This window comes from Neofelis nebulosa, chromosome X, assembly GCF_028018385.1.
Source record: "Neofelis nebulosa isolate mNeoNeb1 chromosome X, mNeoNeb1.pri, whole genome shotgun sequence".
In the NCBI taxonomy this organism is placed as follows: domain Eukaryota; kingdom Metazoa; phylum Chordata; class Mammalia; order Carnivora; family Felidae; genus Neofelis; species Neofelis nebulosa.
This window is the reverse complement of record NC_080800.1, coordinates 54,951,522-54,964,569: the sequence shown is the minus strand read 5'-3', so window position 1 is coordinate 54,964,569 and position 13,048 is coordinate 54,951,522. Positions and strand designations below refer to the sequence as shown.

The 13,048-nt window shown below is 33.5% G+C and overlaps 1 long non-coding RNA gene across 5 annotated transcripts in view; it reads right to left on the bottom strand.

Moving 5' to 3' along the window:
- The window catches only part of LOC131502905 (uncharacterized), an 83,757-nt gene that overhangs the window by 16,214 nt on the left and 54,495 nt on the right, over positions 1-13,048 (bottom strand). For 2 of the 5 annotated variants that reach the window (XR_009257248.1, XR_009257246.1), the window contains one exon: positions 9,036-9,280. The exons of the other annotated variants lie outside the window; for them this stretch is intronic. This is a non-coding gene — a long non-coding RNA (uncharacterized LOC131502905). The remainder of the gene's footprint in view (positions 1-9,035; positions 9,281-13,048) is intronic. 5 annotated transcript variants of the gene reach the window in all.

Here is a 13,048-nt window from a genome sequence, read left to right as displayed (position 1 = left end):
TGGACTGTTGTTTGAAATGCAAACTGGTGCAGCCACTCAGGAAAACAGTATGGAAGTTTTTCAAAGAGTTAAAAATAAAACTACCCTATGAGCCAGCAATTGCTCTACACTACTAGGTATTTAGTCAATGGATACATAAAATACTGTTTTGAAGGGGTATGTGCACCCTGATGTTTATAGCAACATTATCAACAATAGCCAAATTATGGAAAGAGCTCAAATGTCCATCGACTAACAATTGGATAAATAAGAGTTGGTATACTCCCCACCACACACACAATAGAATATTACTCAGCTATCAAAAAGAATGAGATTTTGCCTTTGGATGGAGCTAGAGTGTATAATGCTAAGTGTAATAAGTCAGTCAGAGAAAGACAAATACCATATGATTTCACTCACATGGAATTTAAGAAAGAAAACAGATTAACATAAGGGAAGGGAAAAAAGAGAGGGAAGCAAACCATAAGAGACTCTTAAATATAAAGAAAAAACTGAGGATTGATGGGTATTAAGGAGGGCACTTGTGATGAGCGCTGTTATATGTAAGTGATGTCACCTTATATGTTAACTAATTGGAATCTAAATAAAAACTTGATTCATAAAGAAGAGAGTTTATTGCAAATATTTGTGTTATGCAACAAAGAAAATGATACATGAAAACAGATACTGAGGATAAAAGGCCTGGTATTGAAGAATATTTGAATTCCTACCTTAGTTTTTTCACCACTTTAATGTATATGATATTTATTGTTGGTGTTCTGAACTGGAAAATGAAGAGAAAATGAATATAGCCTATATTCCTCATAGTAATACCACATTTATTTTTGCTATTATGTGTTTTGTTTTGTTTTGTTTTGTTTTTTCACTTGCTCCAATAACGTACAGTCAATATGAAAGTAGCCATAGAGGAGTGCCTGGGTGGCTCAGTCGGCTTAACTTTTCAGTTAAGTCTCTTGATTTTGGCTCAGGCCATGATCTCATGGTTCATGGGTTTGAGCCCCACATCAGGCTCCACACTGACAGTGCAGAGCCTGCTTGGGATTCTCTCTCTCTCTCTCTCTCTCTCTCTCTCTCTCTCTGTCTCTCCCTCACTCACGTTCTCTCTCTCTCTCAAAATAAATTAATTAATTAAAAAAAGAAAATAGCCATTGAGTAGAATTGTGATGCTTTAATAATAGTTTTTCATGTATTCAAAGTTCCTTTTCTTGTCACATTATCCTTCATCACTGTGTAAAATCTTTTTATTTCCCTATGATAACTGAAGTCCTAGAATTTAAGTTATTGTATCTAAAGGACTTTATTCATAATTATTTCTTTTTTTCTTTTTTTTGTAACTGAGTTTTTATTTGTTGTTCTGAAGATCAGTTACAGACACTTCAATTTGTTCACATTCTTATATACTGAAAATATAAAGAATCATGTAGTTGTGATTCTTTTGTAAAAGTTATCCCAGTGAGTTTCCAGCTTAAAATCTGGAGGCAAATTGTCCCTTAACAGTATATCAAGTACCAGTGTCTTCAAATGTTGATACACTGTTACATTGTTAAGTCCCATTAATTCACAATTTAATATCATATACACTACATACTCAAATTTTTAATCTTGCATGGCACATTAACAAAGTTACTAGAAAAACTGGACTACCACACAATCAATATTTTACAAAGTGCACAAAATTCTGACAGGGAGAGCCAAGATCAAGGAGTTGTTTCTGTTAGGAAATAATTCTACCAAAAACAACATGAGAATAGAAGTAATTTAAAATTTTTATGACATATTAAATGCACGAGGGACTCCAAACTGCCATTTCTTATACTTGGTATTATAGGATATAAAAACTATCCTTTCCATGGAATTTTAAACTAAGAGAATCAAACCCTCCCATATTCAATATCCCCCTATTTTCTGGTTGTACCAAAAAGTAAGCAACCATCAAATAATTTCATCTGCTTGAAAAAAGCATTTACATTATAAAAATGGGATAAGGTGGAATTCCCTCCTTGTAGTTTATTAACTATAAAATAGTTAATAAAAACATTCTTCTGGATCATACAAGAAGGGATACAGGGACCACTTATAAGACATGGTATATGGTACTAATCAGACTTGGCTTCTTTCTCTCCTGCTTCATCAGAAGATGGACTTTCCTCATTTTATGCAAATTAGTACAGCCATTGGGAAAACAGTATGGAGGTAATTTCATTATTGGTTATTTATTGAAAGAAAATGAAAACACTAATTCAAAAAGATGTATGCATCCCTGTGTTTATTGCAATATTTTTTTTTCTTTTTAACAAAATAGTTCTAAACTTCCTACTTTGATAACAAGTAAAACTGAAACTTTACTCAATATGGACATTACGGCAGAAATAAATGTGAGATTTATTTCTCTACTCTTCTATATTGCTGTTATATACTACCCAGCTGTAAGGAGCTGTATTGTACCTACATTAAGGAAGATCACATTATAGTTATTTTAAGCAGGAAAACTTTTCAGTTAAGTGAATAAAGCAGGGGGGCTTAAGGTATGCCATCTATATCCTTCCACTGTCTTGTACATGATTTTTCTCCTCTGTCTTAATATTGACTAATTATAGAAAATTCCAGTCTAAATTAGTATTTTTTCAATAATGTATTACTTTGGTGTACATATAAGATACGTCAGAGACCAGCTTAGTAAAATACAAATTATTTTTTCACACATTTGCAAATGGCTAGTGATGAAAATAATTGACAAGCCCTTCTCTTAAATAAACTGTCACTTTTCCTGGCAGTTTATTTCTTTATAAATTATACAAAAAAAATTTTATTCTATACTCGTCCAAATGACCACAAACTGAAAATATGTCTATTTTTAGTTGGCTTTTACTCTAGTTACCATGTTAAATAACAGAACTTTTTGGAGTACTTCTCATTTGTTGCCAATGAAACTGTGGAGAGTATTTAAGGGGGAACATTTAAAAAAAATACTTTGTCAGAAAAAAAATAAACATGGGCAGTTTAAACACTAGCATTACCACATTACCCCTCTGATTTATTTTAACATTACTTTATGCCCTAGGATACCCACTTCATTTTTTACACCATAAGTTTGTGTTCATGGGTGACATTTGAATGAGAATATTTGATAAAGAGATAATCTATACATTTTTGACTGTGATGTGGTTAAATGTACTACTGTGAAAATATTAGGTATGTAACAAAATTTAAGTTATAAAAAGAAACCATACATTTTTACTGGACTGATTCAGGTGGTAAATGGCCACAATTATAACTGGAAATTGTATGAGGACAAAAAGACCAGAGCATCTGCTTTCTTAAATTGCCTTCATTAAGCTTTTCCTCAACTTTCTGTGAACAGCAAAGAAACGTAATTCCTGGCAGATAATTGTCTTTAATACTGTTCTTACAGGTGTCTTTCTCTTAGTTAATAAAGTCTTATTATTTTCATTGCTATTTTAAAACAAAAAAATTAAAAATAATTTAGTTTTTCTTCTCTTCCATAATTGTTTTCTCCAGCAAGGGAAGATCTATAGGTGGAACTTTTTTTGTTAATTTGTTTTGTCATTGACCAATAAGTAATGAGGGTAAATCCTGACACAAATCAGTTCTGGCTATATTAGTAAGGATAAATTGAAAGAAGTGTTTTTTCCTGTATGCCAGACAGACTAGGTATGTTTTATTAGTGCCATCTTTCAGGTTAAAATCAAACATTTACTATCGTTGTTCTATCTTGGCAGATAAATATTGGTCAATATTTGTTCAAGCTACATGACAACTAGACCTACATTGTACAGTTGGTTCTCACAGCACCACCTATTGATTTTCTCTTTCCTGTATAAAGAACAGTTAGTAAAGAAAACTACAGTCTTTAGAAAATTAAGTAAATGAAAATATTTTTCTGTCCGTTTTGTTAATCTCTCAAGAGATAGGCTTGCTACCCAAAGTATTTAACAAATCTCTAAAAATGATAGGCTGATAAAATACTAGTGCTTTCTAGACTCTAAATTTAATTTAAAAATGAATAAGGAGAGATAAGTCCACTTGAAGCTGATGGGAAAAAAAAAGTATGAAAGCATATTTGCAACAGGATCAGTAAACTTATGTCTTAGTCTTATCCCTACCTCTCTACTACCTAGATGACTGGGAAAGTCACTTAACCTCTTTGAATCTGAGTTTACTTTTATGTAGACTGAGGATAATAACAATTGTTTTTATTGCTTTATAAGGTATTGTAAATATCAAATGAGACAAATATATATGAAAGAGTTCTGAAAAATATTATGTAAACTTCAGACAATATATTATGATGTCTCTGATTTTAAGAAAAAATTATGAAAAAAAACCCAAAAGTGATATACTATAATAAGTTTGGGTTTGCATATGGCATTCAAATAAGTTCTTTCTTGGAAAGGGCTTCTTTGCTGCTTACTGGGCTTAGTCCTCCACAGTCTGCCTTAGATTTTATGGGAAGCAGATATCTATGTTCTAGTGTTTAGCACTATTCCAAAATCAATGGATATTGATGTGACTACATGAATGATCTTTTTTTTTTTTAATTTTGTTTTTCACATGAAAGACCTTTCTTCTGCTGTAGAAGCAATAAATTGAAATAGTGTATATACTAAAGAAGCTTTTAAGACTGGAGATTAAAGTACTTTATTCATGGTTGAGATACCCTTCCAATAGCCAATTTGGAGAATGTGCTCAGAAGAGTGAGAGAATAACCCAAATCCTGTGCTATGATGCATTTAGAAGTATAAGATGTGAATTATACTTTCTCTTGGACCCCCTCTTCTTCCACATTATGTATAAAAAGCATAGTCTCTTGGGTGTCTGGTTGGCTAAGTTGGTTAACCATCCAACTATTGATTTTGGCTCAGGTTATGATCTCACAGCTCATGAGTTCCAGACTCACACTGAGCTCTGTGCTGATAGGTTAAATTGTTACTTCCTGATACCTAAGCAAGATTTAATATCTAGGATGCAATTAAAGACCACACAGAACACATCAAAATTCTATTCTTTGATAGGGAATACATCAAAGCTAGAGGGAATTAAAAAGTTTTATTAAAAAAAAAAACCTCTTCTAATACCTTTTTGATATTTTAGAAAAGGAATTTGTGTTAAACAGCACAAAGTTTGGCATTTAGCTAAATAATTTGCAAGTCCATGTAGCTTGATTCTACTTACAAAAAATGACTTCTATAATTCCAGATTTTTCTGAAACATATCTGATTTTAAAAAGCAAGATTTTCTGTTAATATTGAAAATATGGGACTAAAGTTTTTCCTAGATTTTTCAGGCATATTTATTTTACAATTTTTAATAATTAATCTATAATTAAAGCTAGTTTTATTATTTATACAATTTGTAATTCTTGTGAAATTTAATTTTTAACATAAAATGTTCTTTTTATAGGGGCACCTGATCATCTGAATTTGGCTCAAGTCATGATCTCACGGTTCATGAGTTCAAGCCCCATGTCAGGCTTTTTGCTGACAGTGCGGATCCTGCTTCGGATTCTCTATATCCCTCTCTCTCTGACGCTCCTCCATTCACACACACTCACTCTCTCGCAAAAATAAACATTATAAATGTTATTTTTATATACCAGTGGCCATCTGTCTCTCCAGTCAAAGTTTTCTCTTTACTCAATGTCTTAAATCCAACCTAAAGCCTTGTGCAAAATCATCAAGAGTCATAATCTAGGTAAATTATTCCCTAAAACATTAGGAAATCCCATAACAAGTGGATTATTAGAAAGAGAAATTACACATACACAGTCAATCATTTCTCATATCTCCCTTCTCCAAGATCTTTCTGGTTGCTTCAAGTACACTCTGACATATATGCAATTCTTTTCAAATTAATTATGTTTCAGAAACATTATGATGTTTATCAACCTGAAAAAGTTTTTATATAAACTTTTCTTGCAACAACATTCATATTTGTCCATTAAATGGGCACTACCACTCTTAGAATTTAGATCATCTATTTGGTAAATGGAGCATCTAAAACATTTTAGGTTTACAACATGAATATGAAAACTTCAAGCTAAAATTTTAAAAAGATATGTTAGTACCAATTTCTTACTATTTTACTCCCATCATTTATATTCCCCTTCTATAGCTACTTATTTTGTGCTTCTTCAATTTTATAGTTCTATGTGTGCTTTCATAGCCTCTCAAATGAAGTCAATTAAAAAAAAACCAATTTTGTCACTTTTTTTCAGTCAGTATATCTTAGAGCATTTTCATTTAATTTAAATATAATGGTTTGCACAATCTTTAATTTTTTAACATTTATTTATTTTTGAGAAAGAGAGAGAAAAGGAGAGAGAGAGCAGGAGAGGACCAGAAAGTGGGTGGAACAGAAGAGCCAAAGCAGGATCCACATAGTGAGCATAGAGCCCTACATGGGGATTGAACTCATGAACCATTGAGATCATGACCTGAGCCGAAATCAAGAGTCAGACACCTAACCAACTGAGTTACTGACTGACCCCCTCAGGCGCCACTGCACAATCTTTAAAATTTGTAATGGAACTTAGCATGTATTTCCCACTATCCTCTTCTTTAGGGTAGACTGGGCCCTATAATAAGAAGCAATAAAACTTCTAGACATGTGTGCATGTAGATGTAAAATATTGTGTAAAATATGTATATATATGAGTTTGTGTTTGAAGCATTTTTTATGATACCAAAAAAATCCAGACTGAGTGACTTCTCATTATGTGGCTCTACACAAGGTAAGAACATCACAGAATCATATGTATCACAAAGCAGCATGAACAAAAATAAGTTAGATTTATAGGTACTTCTATGTTTACCAGATAAGTAGACTTCAAGCTACTGTTAAAGATTGTTGAAAACAGTTAAAGACTGTTAAAAAAAATAAAAAATGGAGTATTAGATGTGAAGATGACATAGTTGGAGCAGGGACTACAAATAAGAACAAAGAAATAAGTAAGAAAGGCAAAGTAAGGCAGTATTTCCAAGTCCATAGTTCAAGAGTTTATATTATATTATATTATATTATATTATATTATATTATATTATATATAAATATATATATATATATATTTAAGTTTGTTTATTTATTTTGAGAGACACAAAGACAGAGTGGGGAAGGGGCATAGAAGGAGAGAAGGAATCCCAAGCAGTCTCCAGGCTGCCAGCTCAGAGCCTAATGCAGGGCTTGAACTCATGAAACCACTAGATCATGACCTGAGCTGAAACCAAGAGTTAGACACTTAATAGACTGAGCCACCCAGGTTCCCCAAACGTTTATATTTTAAAGTGATAAGCAATAAGAAGCAACTGAGAATATCTGAGGTGTGTGATGAGATTAAATTGGTATACTGTATAAATAATCTGGCTGTAGTTCTGCTAGTTTTAAGAATCAAACATTTATAAGTCTAGCAAATATTTTCCCAAAGTCCACAAATCACCCTAAATAGGTAATAAAATAGTCAACATACTTAGCTATTAGCCTCAAACAAAAGACCAAATGAATCAAGAGGTCTTAATGTTTACCAAGTGAATATTGAACTTGGGCTTTTCTGTTTTGGTAAGATTTTTTTTTCTAATCCTATCATTGCATTGCTTTGCACAGCCTATAGAAGAAAGGAAATGACTGTGCTGAGTGGTATGACCACCTCAAAGTAATCTGTAAAAAATTTCCTCATATCATATCACTAAGTAAATTCTAAGAATGTAGGATTTGCTTTTCTTCTTCCCTTTCAGGGAAGTCATGGTCTCTTTACCAGGCCAGGCAAGTGTCGAACTGCTTTTATGGACACTCCTTCAAGGGAAAATGCCTGAAAAAGCTTAAAATCCTTTATTATAACAAAAGTTTACTATGCAGAGGGTGGCAACTTTCCCTCAAAGTAGAAACATCGTGTATTATGAAATGTATAATGAAATATATTTTGGTATTAACTTGCTTGCTTCATGAAGACTTAGAAGCTACTAACAGTTGACCCAGCAATTTGAAAATATGAAAATCTTCAGGTCATACAATGAAAAGTTTTCAGTAAAATGTCCTAGCTCATTTTATTTTGCCTGTGCTCAGGGCATTATCCTTCAGCAATCAGAACTAGTAGATCTGAGTTTAGAACAATGGAGGAAAATCTCAGTTCTCATTTCTCAAGTGCCTTTTCAAGAGACAAGGTCTTTAGGCAAAGATAAATCTTGGCTATTTAACTATTGGGCTTTGACAAAGATAGAGTAGAATAAAAGTAGTGAAACCCATCAATTGAAAAGGTGATAAACAACACCCTGATGTTCTATTGCTATGAGTCCTTTCATTTAACAAATATTTATTGACTGCTTACTCTTTGCCAAGAACTGGAAGTTAGAGGTCATCAAGAAAAGGTCCCTGCCCTCCCCTTAGTCTATTAAGGGAGTCATATTAATCACAAAACTATGTAATTGTGTTAAATGCAAAGAGTAAAAGTGGAAAAGAGACTTTGTTTATGTATTTTTGTTCATTCCTCCTAACTAGTCTATAAATTTCAAGAGCAGGGATATTATCTTTTATTTCTCCCTATATTCCCAGAACCTGGAAAATAATAGCCTCTCAGTATGTGTTTGTTGAGTGACTAAATATATAAAGAATCGAACAAGCTCTCTGTTGACTAGGGGGAGTGGTTTCATGGTGCTTGAACAGAACCACAAGATCTTAGGACAATGAACTGTCTCTACACCCAGTGAAATTCCTAAAGAGGATACTCAATCTGGATCATTTCACTTACAGCAGAGAAATATGCCTGGGAGAGCACTTGAAATAAAGCTAAAGGATATTCCACCTTTTATGGAGAGCCTGAACCTATCCTGTTTCATTGTGAAACCCATCCATAGACTGGAAAAAAAGTCTACTTTTTTTTTTCTGATTGAAATGCTAGTAACTATTTCCTTTTGTCTGCCTCCCAGTATTCATTTATTTCCTTTTAAAAATCTATTTAAATTTTAGTTAGTTAACATACAATGCAATATTGGTTTCAGAGTAGAATTTAGTGATTCATCACTTACATACAACCCCCAATGCTCATCACAAGTGTCCTCCCATCATCCATGTAGCCCATCTCCCATCCACTTCCCTCCATCAATCCTCAGTTTGTTCTCTATCTTTAAGAGTCTCTTGTGGTTTGTTTCCTTCTCTTCTTTTTTTTCTCCCCCTTCCCATGTGTTCATCTGTCATAGGCTCTGGATCTGGAGTTCTCTTTTGTCCATCAAGAGAGTGGACACAGGCTTGAAATGCAAGAAAGACTAATGTCCTGGAGGAGAAAAGAGTCCTGAGTAAGGGTTCTTGCTCCATTTTTATTAGGATCAGAGGGTTTACAAGTGTGATGGACATGCACAAAGAGACAATAGGACCACCGTGAACCTTAACTCATGTGTGTCAGGGAAAGGGGGCTTTGAAGATATGCGGTGTTAGGGGTTTGGGTCAATACAAAAACAAAGTCCTGGTGCTGGGCAGATGGTTGTTTATGGCAGGCATGAGGCGACATGCCTGTTTATCTTAGCTAGCCTAGGGGACAAGACAGAGCATGCTACCTCAGGGTCAAGAAGGCACCTTTCTTTTGCTAATTAGCTCAGCTTTGGGCAACTTTGCCCTGCTGCAGTCTATAGCCCTGTTTACTTATTTTGGTCCTTCCTTCCTGTGAAAGCAGCTTTCTGCTATTGTACTAAATTGGGAGGCATTTCTGCCCTGAATACTTAATCTTGTTTACCTAATTTTGGATGCTTCCATCCTGAGATTTCCTATTCCTATACTTTTGTCCTATACTGGGGACCTTTGCCCTGTTTACCTAATCTTGTTTAACTAATCATGGATGCATTAATCCTGTTACTTTATATTTCTTTACTGCTTGTTAACCCATTGGTGCAAGCACAGGGAATTCCTAAGCTTATTCCCCACCGTCATCCATTTTGTTTCTTAAATTCCACATACTCATTTATTTTTTTTTAAAAAGTATATATATATATATATATATATATATATATATATATATCCCACACTGTGGTGATGATCTGTAAAAGTGAGAGCTTAATCTGAATACAATAGGAGACCAAAAGATTCCTATTCTAATTTTATCTTGGCATAATAAGCACAGTTATTGCATATATTATGATATAGATATAGATGATATAGATATAGATATAGACATAGATAGATATAGATACCAACAAAGTTGACTAGGAAATGAATTTCTTAAAATAAAATTTTAAGTAGCATTGGTTTCCATTAAAGAAATAAATCACAGAAGGAAATAATAGAGTAGGGAATTTACCAAAGAATTGATTAATGTGGTTGTGTCCCTTTACATACAGGAGAGTGTTAAATAATAGCAATGCTAGAGCCTCATGGGATGGGAGAGTATTTGGCTTCTGTTATCTAATTCCAAGATCTCCCGTTCCCTTTAATCTATTTATGCACTTTCTCAAATCATAAGAATTATTCCCATACCTGGGAGCCACTGACTATACACTTTAATCACATGCCTATTAAGAGTAGCAGTTAGTTTGATTTCCCAGGATAGTATTTCTTATGTATGTTCATACCAAAAAGGAGAAAGAAAGAAGTTGTAATTCCTGGAAATCTTGCTAATTATATCTGTCATCACAGTAATTTAAATGACACTTGGGTTTACACAATGATTACTCTAATGCAGTGGTTCTCAAACTTGGCTGCATATTGGAATCCACTGGGGAGTTTACAAAGCACTGATGTCTGGGAATACTTCTAAAGACTCCAATTTAATTTGTTTGAAGTACTATCTGGGCATTGAGACTAAACATTCCACTAGATGATTCTAAAATTTAAGCAATACTGAGAAATACTGCTTTACATATTTGATTGATTTTACACCATTCATCAAATGTGATAATAGTGACTTTCTAAATCCATAAAGTTGAGAACTTACCCTGAAGTAATTGGAACAAAACCAAATTTGAAGCACCTTCTAACCAGCAATATGAATATATGTGGCCCAAAATAATATGAGGAGTATACATTTCTTCTGAGTACCAACTATTAGGCCTTTGGAAAAATAAAGCACTTTTGAAAGTGCTTTTTTTATTTCTTGTTTTTTTACATTTTCATTAATGTATAACTATCACTTAGAGACCATAAGAATTAAAGGGAGACAGACAAAAAGAAGTAGCATTAACTACAAACCTCTGAGATACTTCCTTGCAATGGCTTCCAAAGTGGAGATGGGCAACAGCTGTGTTTGAGTTGTTCTATGGTCCATGTATGTTGGAAACAAAGCAGCATTTACTGTTTAACACTTTGTATCCCTTCATATGATACAGCACCAGTGCAGTTCCATTAAGCTACTTTTCCCATAGGTAGCTGGGTCTATAGATCTTTGTCTTCCTGACTTATCTTAAATAGTGCCAGCAAGGAGCAGTTTTACAAAGTAACACAGTAATAAATTTAATATCACCACTCTTCATCTAGGTGAAAGTGATCAAAACAATCAAAGACGTACAAGTGGTAGTGACTTCTGAAACTTTAAGAATTCTGGTGACTCCTTTTAATTCTGTTTTGGTTGTTTCTCTTACCTTCTCTCTCATTCCCAAATTTGCCCTATTGCTACATCATCCTAGTTGCTCCATAGTCTAGGGAAGTGGAGAGATGATTATACTATTAGGTTACCAACAGCATTTTTCCATCTCTGTCAGCACACCCTCTGAGAATCCTTTAATTTCCCAACTTCCCAGTCATGGGGTTGATTATCATGGCTTACTAGAATAGCCACTAGGAAGAAAACTTAATAAAGGCTCTCAGAAACTGCTCAAGGTAATGAGATCATGACCTGTGAATCAGGGTTAATGGAACTGGAATTATATATTATATAAATATATATATTTATATATATTATATTATATTATATTATATTATATTATATATATTATAGAAAAGGCTTGGAGAAGGACTATTAAGAGAAGGAGGCATCCTTGCTAAGTGAAGCTATGCTTCACTTTCCCCACCCTTTCCACGTCTGGATTATTTGGTATGTATAACATGACACTTATTGTATGCATCCTAGAAGTCTAATTAGTTTTGTATCTATGCCTCACTCTGGATTTTGGGTTTTCTGAAAGCAAGAATATTTTGTACTCATTTTTGTACTCTGGAACCAGTTCAGGTTAAGACACATAGTAGGCACTCAACAACTTAATGAATGAGTACATGAAGAAAAGAACAAACTCTAGCAGTAAGTAGCTTAAGTAGCTTTACAAATTGGATTTTTTAGAAACATTGTATTCTTATTTAGGATATATGACTTCTAAGCTTTAATGGCATGTTTAATTTCCTATTTGATCACTAGAAAGGAAGATGATAAAATATCACATCTTAAAGTGTTCATCTATTAATTAATTCATTCCTTCAACAAATATTTATTTAGCCCTCAATAGTTTTCAAGCATTGAAACATATCAGCAAACATAATACATGAAATCCCTCCCTCATGCAGCTCACATTCTAGTAGATAATAAATTAGAAGGAAATTATATTTGTTTCATCCACTTCTACTTGTTTTCCATAAGACTATCTGGGATATTTAAGTTCAGAGGAGGAGTTGGTGAAGTTTTAAGAACTAAGAAAAGATGGCCAACATGGAGTGTTCGGTGTAAATTTAAAGCTAAATTTAATATAGCTAGGTCCATGAGGAAAAGCTTGTAACAATCCAGCTATGAGCCACAAAGAAATTTACGGAGATATTTGACTATAAGGATAAAAAGGAGAGAGCACACAATGAAGCACCTAAAAGAAGGGAGAAAAGGGAAAGAAAGAGTACTTAGTACTTCTAAAATTAGGGATACGTTAGTAAAATGTATAAGCATAAGGAGCAGAATTAAGTTTAGAACATTTATATTGATTATGTTCATAATGGCATGTTATTGTGTCGATTTCAACATTCCTGCTTCAGCTAGGCCTTGTCAGCTTTCGCCACTTCTGCTTTGCTCCCAGACCAACAAGATAGAAGAATTTAGTTTGCTCAAGGGTTCTCAACCTCTGTGGTCAGTGAAAGC